Below are 7,975 nucleotides of genomic sequence, written 5' to 3'. Positions count from 1 at the left end.
GCTAACCAGCTAGCTACTGAAAGCCCCCTGAACGAACAAACGGATAGACAAGTAAGCAACGAAATCGACCGATGACCTTACTCGCTCATTCGCTTGGTCGACACAGATGCTGCTGCTGCTGCCGCCGCTTTGTGTCTGTCTGCTACGGACCCACTGACAACGCCGCAATCGCCATCGCTTCTACAGCTTGCTGCTAAAGCTGCCGCTGCTGCCGTTCGTGCTGCAAGATAAATACGGTGTACGGTGTAACAGCGACGCAGCAGGTCAGGGAAAAAGAAAGATCTCCGGTTCAGACGGCCCCCGCCACTGCCTCCATTGCCCCCTCTCATTTCGTTTCGCACAGAGCGTCTCGGATCTGGGCCGAGGCCGCTTGCTGGTTTGGCTGGTCTTACCGTCGCCCTTTTTAGGCTTTCTCGTGCGACTTATATCCGGGTAGGCGGCGAGCAGCCAGGAAGAACAGAGCGGCGTCAGGACGTGTACAGAGGTTGCAGTGTAATGCAATTTAGGGATGTCTCTTGTAGCCACCGAGAGACAATAACAACAGTAACAACACATACATCGGGATCGACCAACAATGGCCATAGCAGCGGTGTCAGTAGCAGCTAGACGTTGGCAACACTAACAATTCGCTCACAAACGGACAAGCGAGCAAAGCGCAATGGTTCTCTACCCCTCCGCCTTCCCTACTCCCTTCGTCCACACCCCATCCGTAAACGACGACGCCACTACCGTCGCCGGCACAGCTCTGCAGAGAGTCGACAGCGGATAGAAAACCAGCGCTTGGCGGAAGATGAACGCCCTATAGTGCTATTTCGGACAGTTCCTTCACAAATGTTCACTGGGACCATACCAAGACGGACGCTGACGAGCTAACAGCAAATGTGTTTAGTTAGGACTTTTTTACCAGAATCTAGCTGGGTGGCATGTCGCGCGTTTCAGTTGTCGATCATTGATAACACGAAGCCGCAATGCCGCAGATTTTATTATATTATGCACATATAATTTTTCGAATCTTACTAAGCAGCACGACTCTTTGGTCTTTGTATTGGGCAACGTTGCGTAGTCTCTTTAATGGTGAAAGTAGTGGGAAAACATATTTCTTAATAATGGGCCTCTGGCACTTCGTAACGCTGACAATAAATTTTTTTGTGTAAATCAAATTACTTATATAATAGGAGGAAGAGAAATTATCCTGAAATACTGTTAAAAAGCTAAGCTGTGCATGCATTTGTATCGGCAGAAAAATTAAATTTCTCTAGGAGCCTTGCTTTCGTACATCACTTTCATACGACCTTTGCTTTTCTTTTCTTGCCAAACAACAGCTGCTGGAAATCTGGACTTTGTCTTTTCAATGCCCTTGAGAGCTTTTACCTCTCTATAATCTTAGTTAAGTTTTTCTAGGTTAGGAAAATTCGACTGCCAGCCAGGTTCACGTATTAGAATGGTTTGTGAAAGCCTGAATAGATATCTAGTAACTTTATTGATACATTTTCAAAGAACGAATACGAGTGCGAACGAAAATGAGTAGTCTTTAACAATTTACAAGAAAACAAGTGTGAATTCACAGTAGAATGAGCTTTATTTACTCCGCATTCTAGCCGGCACATTACCTTTCATTCAGCTTGTGTCGAAACAGTTAGTAGTCTATAGGGATACTAAATTATGGATAAGCACCAAAGGCTCGTTTGATGTTTCTTAATCCATTCAAAGCTGTTGTAAGTGAAATAGGCGGCAGCGTGATCTACGGACGCTATAGTCCGGCGAAAATGACGGTATTCAATGCTGATATAAAGCGAAAAGTAAACGAAAATAGGCCGACAGACAGCGAAAATAATTGCGAAACGATAAATAATTCTAAAAGATAAGTTATCTAGGTGGAGAAACATCTATGAATAGCTTAATTCGATTTCTAGGGCAACGTTGTGCTTCCTACCTATTTAACAATGTTTTTTTGCGCTATTCCAGGTAATTTTTGTCGCCAGTAAAACCAAACACCGGAATAACATGTTTCTCATAGTTTGCCGTGTTCGGAAGGACATTTGTTTCAGCGTAATTTTTAACATTTCGAAACTAAGCTGTATATCAAGCTTTTTGGAATTTATGCCATATAATAGTCATTATTTGTCGCAATAATAAATGTCATTATCAGTGGTAATTACAATAAATATGCAATTCTCTCCAAATTTAAGCGATTTAATTGTTTATTAAGATGAAATAAATGATGGAAAAAACTATATATCATGTGTGGGAGACGAAAAAAAATTGATTGACATTTATTTTTCTAGAAATAGATGTTTTTGATCTTTCTTTTCCATTTCTCCCTCATATTTTCTACCTATCATGTACTTCAGAAAAATCTATTGGCGTTCGAGAAAGAAGCTGCTGCATCATAAATACAAGCCGACCGGGTCTGCTCTACACTTCGCACGGGCAGTAGCAATGGAAACTCCTTCATCGTCGTTGGGTGGGGGCTTGGCTCTGAGTTTTGAGCGTTCAGCGCCTCGGGCAATGTTTCCGCAACTTCAAGACACGACGTTTCATCTCTTTCCCTCCTCACCTAACTGCGGCAGCTCTATTTTCCTGCTGCGAGCCTTAAACTAAAGACGACCCCCCAGCAAGTGAAACCCAGTCAGTCGGCCGCCCAGCCAGTCAGTTGAATGATAGAGTCAATGTCAGTGACACCGGCACCCGACATAAGGTTCCAGAGGCAACAGATCTCCTGAGTTGCCACATGAGATCTGCAGGGAAAGAGTCCTGCTCTCCTGCCATAAACCTAACAACTTCTTATACAGCGTCCACACTGTAACGGCGTGTAGCCTTTGGTCGTCGTTGCCTGGCTGAGAAGCCAGACGCAAGAGTGTTGTCGATTTCATTATGTAAGTGAAAGGCTTTTGCACCAGGGCCTGGGGTATCGGGGTGAAGCAAGGTCCTGGGTGATTGCCAGCCAGAGGTTCCGTCGCTTTTGCCGGCTGAGACGTTCGTCGCTTCGTTCGTTTGTTGCTCATCGTTCACTAGTCGGCTGCTGCGTTCAAATAGCAGAATGCAACGTTCGACATTGTCACTTGCACACAACGGCCGTTCTTCAGATAATTCCGCTCGGTCGCTCCGACCGAGCTGCTCGCGTTATCGATGTCTGTCTGTCTGTCTGTCTGCATGTATATCCTCATCACTCATGTTATTCCTTATGCTATTGTTGTTTCGTATGGAGATGTACTTATACAACTCCACGCAGCCGGTAACAACTGTTTAGTAAGGCCAACAAGAGTTGGTAGCTGCTAGGAAGTGGAAGGACGCGCTGAAGTAATTGCGCAGCCCTCATTTCAAGCATACGAAATTTTTTTCCCAATTTTTCATATATTCTTACACCTTGATGTTAAAACGATGAAATAAATTTCCTTAATATAGTTTGGAACGACTGATTCCGTATGTAATGTGGTGTTTTGCAATAGCGGTTGTGAAAGCAGTTTTATAATCTTGTATATGACATATTAGCTAACCTGCTGGATATTGATGGATGCATATGGGCCGAAATACATTTTGTTGTAGGCGTAACTTGTATAAAAGTTTCCATTGGCACTTTTTATTGTTTAGTTCGGGTGCGTCCGTGCCCCTTCGGTATGCTTCCGGCTGCACCTTAAACCCATAGCTTTACGCACAATCTGCGCTCCCATCTTGTATTCTCGACGCAACAATGATATATGCATGATCATCGTCTATCATTAGCCAGTGCTCAGCATAAATCACGAACTCGAACAAAACGAACCCGTTTGACGCTTAAGAGAAATCGCGATTTTGTAAAATCAAAATCACATCGAACTGGGTACCACAGTATGCCCCATACGACGCTAGACGGATGAGAAGTTCAACATTAATACCTACACGTTAGCAAACGGTTTTGTGCGCCTTCCCCGAGTGCTATTGTATTGACCTTAAACATTGTAGATGTCCAAACATATCGCGTTTGTATAATGCTATCAGGGCTTGAATCTTCAGCCATCAGCTTCACGCCACCATATGCAGCTGTCCTATTTGCCCATCTAGTTTATGTAAACTGCATGGGTGCGTTACCCGCAACACCGTCCACTTAGAACGGCCAAATGTAGCTTCTTCTCGAATCCTCCACTCATAGTTGTTTTCGCCCATTTCCGCAGAAATCGTTCTTTTTTACGGTGCAGATTTTGGATGGCACTCTAACACAATTGGGTAATGATCAAATTAGGCAAATAACGCTATGTCACGTCACAAAGCAAAAATGGGACAACATTTTTAAGACAAATTAGATTATTTGTGATGATATGGCAGTTGCACGTTCTCGACTAACCTTCTACAATGCATTGAAAAAATTACAAGCATTACTTGATGTAAATGGGTTCCATCTTGTTACGCCGAAGTTAGTACGCCCATGTAATTGTCAACGAAGATCAATTTCTCTTTTCGTTTCACTATAATTTTCACTCAGTCAATAAAATAAAACATTTGTAAATGAAAATAGGTACCTGGCATCGCTCCGGCATCCTTTATTTTCCATATTTTTGTGCAGCACCCGTCCTTGATAACCATTGAACTACCGAAGCACACTGTGCACTCAGATAGCTATTCAGAGTAATTAGCTTAGTTTAATTTACCCTTGATATATGTACATTGGGTGCCACGCAAATAGCGGCCTTTGAAAGATTTATTTGCTAGAAATTATACTTCTAAAAATAGCTAAAGTAGTTAGTTTCTATTTGCTCAAACGTTCGTTTGCGCCGAGCGTACATTTTCAATCGTCGTGTATTCCAGTAGAGTGCGGGGATATTAGATACAAAAGAGGCGAATTGACGCAGTACAACATGTGCACGGTGGTCACTAGGACATCGTTATTGTCCTAGATCTGTCAGCAAGTCATTATATAATCTTATTAGAATGTAAATGAATAAAAGAAGAACTCTGCACGATAGTTAGTTCACATGACAGGGTATTACATTAGCCGATACAGCGTTTAGGAACGATCCCTATACCTATGCCGTAAGGTGCTAGGGTTCCATTCGAATTTGAGACATTAGGCCTTGCCTGTCTAGCCTTTAGCATAGACTAAACAACGGCTGGCGAATTTACGTTAATAGAAGTCGCTTAACTTGTTTGTACAGCTGTAAATCTAGCTCATAATTTGGCAAAAGGTATACGTCGCATATTTTTAGGCTACTAATTCCGTTTCTGAACCGCTATTATTTCGACAAACGTAGACAACACTTAGTTATTGGGTTGAATATAACTCGCTTAGTGACTCATGAATGCTCCCAAAACAAGTAGAATTGGCCAACACAATCACCTAGGTGACCGCCTGTCCCGCGTCCTATAGAAAAGCCTCGGCGGAAGCTTCAGATTTACGTAGGAAGGTTTGCTGATCGGCGCGCAGGAACACCAGAGAAAAACCGTTTCGTTGCTGTGCTGTTTTTGGTCCTGCTCCACTCATCGGCGCCCTGGTGCCTATTCATTTGCTTTTTCACTGAAGTTGACTACATCTGTCTAATCGCATAAATGCTATGGGTAAGCCAGTATGAACGCATTGCATTGAAGCCGGAGTCGCTCGACATTCTTGCGCCTGTGTTAGCTTCTAACACCGATCGTACTCCTGAATTACTTGTGTATGTACATCTCGACCTTCGCCGCTTTCCGCTGCTCTGCTTGCTCGGCCTGAAGCTCACACGACTCCGGCAAAAAGAGGGGTATGGGATACACAGAATGAACAGAACATCAGGAGAGAGAAAGGTGGGAGCGAATACAACGAGAAAAAGAGATGTCTGTAAGAACCGGCGGTAAGGGTGACGAATGGGCCATGCTCTTGGTGCTGGCAGTGGTGCTGCTGCAGCTTCTGCCGGTGCCGCTTCTTCGAACAAGTGCCGGATAATGTGATTAGCGTTGGGATAACTGTGTCTTTCTACATAGGCAGCTGAAGAATCGGCGTGGGCAGCGGCCGGCAGCCGTCGCGCGCTGTTGCGTTACTGGCCAAGACGACGATGAATAGGAAATAGTGGAAGCGGGGGTGTAAAAAGTGCAGGACGGGAGTACGAACTCAGGCAAACTGGCCGATGCAACGAACAGTAATAGATAGCAGCGTACTTCACTTTGTCTCTCTCATTCCTCAATCCCTTTCGAGTCCCCCTGGTTGTCTCGCTAAAACACACCGTCACGGAGGCCGCTATCGACAATAATAGGCAGCATAGTAGCAATAGAAGCGGTGCGAGCGAGGCTGGCCATGGTTGTATGGTGCTGAAGATGGGCCTCTCTGATTCCAGACGTACGGTCGATGCAGACGACCTCTGGACTCGGAGGAGGGAAAAGGAAAGGGAAGAAGAAGAAACCCACACGTACGTCCGCTAACCCACATATAGTACACAACTTATACTTAGCTTTCTCTTCCAACATGTTGATCCAGCCTGGCAGTTGCCAGCTAGCTTACTGTAGCATGGCGGCAAATAAAAGTCCGTTAGTTAGCTTGCATTCGATGTTTTAAAAGCCCACGTATCTCGTTCACGTCACACAAGGATTGAACTACGGGCACCGCTACTTTGGTTGACTTAAATAAACGCAAAAGTAACCGTAACCACAAACGACCAATGTTACTTTCCCTACGTATATTCTCAAGATTCTCGTCTTGCGGACGAAGCTGTTTGTTATGATCCAAATAGGTAATTTTTACGTTAAAAGAAAAGCATATTTTAGCAAATCAGGATGAGTACCCGTGTGAAGGAACACTTTGTGCCACATCCTGGTCAAACGACTATGCATATCACATCGGAGAATTTGGGACAGCCCCGTTTGATGAATGTCATTGAATATTGTAGTTGGCCATAAATCCAAAACACATATTCTCTACACGCTCTATCCTGCTAAGCGATAAATTAATCTTGAGCACTTGAAAAGTCGCTCGTTAAGGCACAATTACCTTAGGATGACAGGGTCGTTAGCAATATTACTAATGTGTCGGTATAGTCTTCCCTTACTAGGGCCTAGACAAGGTTTCAACCAGTCGCACATACATTTCTCTAGCTGTAGATCATTAGTTCTTAGATAGTAGTTAGGCAGTTCAACAATGATACAGTTGCCTAGAAATCTGTAGGTCACACAAAAACCGCAACGATGTTCTCCGCTCTCTGTTGTATAATTCTATTTTTATAGTACGTTTCGGTTTAGGTATGCCTCGAAACACATCTGCTTATGGACTCAAAATGGCATTGAAGGCAGTATTTTAACTTGAAGGTCCATTCGTTTGGCTGAAAAATTCGATAGCAATATCTTTGTTGCCTAACTGTTCTTTACAGGTAGCTAATTTGTATCATAGCGCATTTTTGAAAGGTAGAACAAACCACTTAATACGCTTGTCTTTGGCCAACTGTTAAACCCTGCAACTCCCATATGGAAAGATAGCAAATTTTGTCTACATGATTGATGAACCGAAGCTTAGAAATATGATCGTTGATCGGAGTGAACTGGACGCTCCTTGTTAACTAATTCCGTCCCGTTATTCGGTTTGACCAGAGTCAAAAGGAGTGAACACCGCTGCAATTTTACATAGTTAGCACGCAATTCAAGTCGCTTTGCACCATGCCGCAAGCTAGAAGGGAATAATAAAGGAGGTGTTGGCAACAGAGACCGGTGTCTTCAATCAAAGATCCTTAAATAGTCATTAATTAATCACTCAGAGCGGAAGCTACGCGTAATTCATCAATAAAACCTCTTTGACTTCTATGTGAGCATCGTTGAGTCCAAATGAAAAATCGACCATTTCTGTTTATTCTGATTTCAGTCAATATAGACAGTAAAATATTACCAACTTATAAGTTGGTAATATTTTACTGTGTTACTATTATTAGTTGTTTATTTGATGATGATAATAATAATAATAATGCCGTTGCCTTTCAACCGTTATGGAGCTTTGAGGACCTCGTTCCTTAAACTTGCAGTCAGTGAGTAAAGGTATAATGTGTGTAAT

This window comes from Varroa destructor, unplaced genomic scaffold (genome assembly GCF_002443255.2).
Source record: "Varroa destructor unplaced genomic scaffold, Vdes_3.0 BEIS01000004.1, whole genome shotgun sequence".
Classification (NCBI taxonomy): domain Eukaryota; kingdom Metazoa; phylum Arthropoda; class Arachnida; order Mesostigmata; family Varroidae; genus Varroa; species Varroa destructor.
Note: the sequence above shows the minus strand (reverse complement) of the source record.